This window comes from Gavialis gangeticus, unplaced genomic scaffold, assembly GCF_001723915.1.
Source record: "Gavialis gangeticus isolate Ggan-Ray unplaced genomic scaffold, GavGan_comp1, whole genome shotgun sequence".
Classification (NCBI taxonomy): Eukaryota; Metazoa; Chordata; order Crocodylia; family Gavialidae; genus Gavialis; species Gavialis gangeticus.
In genome coordinates, this window is record NW_017728992.1 from 55,346,600 (window position 1) to 55,347,573 (window position 974).

At 36.2% G+C, this 974-nt stretch overlaps 1 protein-coding gene and 1 long non-coding RNA gene across 3 annotated transcripts in view; one reads left to right on the forward strand and one right to left on the reverse strand.

Annotated features, from left to right (window-relative positions):
- Window positions 1-974, forward strand: part of HIVEP1 (human immunodeficiency virus type I enhancer binding protein 1) — a 233,697-nt gene that overhangs the window by 187,028 nt on the left and 45,695 nt on the right. The gene's annotated exons all lie outside the window — the stretch shown is intronic.
- The window catches only part of LOC109301471, a 9,528-nt gene that overhangs the window by 5,885 nt on the left and 2,669 nt on the right, over window positions 1-974 (reverse strand). The window lies entirely within an intron of this gene.

The window sequence follows — 974 nt, forward strand, 5'->3', positions numbered from 1 at the left end:
TAATGTATAAGGCAGTGTGATTTTTTTTTTTTTTCTAATCCATTCACCAGTATCTGGTTCTTTCCAAGATGAGGTTAAGCTACGTTCATTTTCTAATATGCAGGAAGGTTGGTACTGCTGCAGCTGGTACTGAGCCCTCTTGATGGTTATAGGGTCAGTTGGTAGTTTTCACGGGCTCTTTCAAAATGGCTGATTTTTCTCATTATCAGCAAGTACTTCTGCAGTCTTCTGTGACAGAAATTCAAATATTGTTTCTATTTGTATATCTATGTAACAGCAAGTTACGCTTCAGATCATTGGGTTTTCCCTTACATATTAAGAACACAAAAAAGTGTCAAATTAGCATAACACCAGCTAATTAAATTATACAACTGCAGGAGGTAGAATTGTATTCTGAGAATAGCCTGCTTCTTTTATATTATGTCTATTAGGTATATTTATAAAAGATAAAAAGCCACCTTGTAAGCAACCTTTTGGATTTACTTTTTTCCATTTGCTTTTTTTACTATTAAAATTTAAATGTGAAAAAATACTTAATATCCTAAGGTTGAAAGACCAAACTCTTCCAAGTCAGAACATTCCAAGTACTGAAATTGCTCATGCAGTTTGCCCATATGCTGCATTTTATATTGCTCTTTTCCTTGTTAAATATAAATATCAGTGGTTTACTTTTTGCTCATCATGTAACTCATAGCATATTCCACATACAATATACAGGAGGCACAGTGTGGTTGAATTCAGGTTTCTACAGCAACCTTAATATTTAGTATCTCCATCCAGAGTGTAATCTGCTACCCTTTATATTAAATTAACACTCCCTTGGCATGCAGAGTGCCACGTTCATGTCCTGTCACAAACGGCTAGATAGAGAAGTGTTTGGGGGATAAAAATCCAGCCTTAGTCAGGGTATGGATGGCAGCAAGCCTCATGCACTGGAGTTTCATAGTTTCTAGGGTCGGAAGGGACCTGAGCAG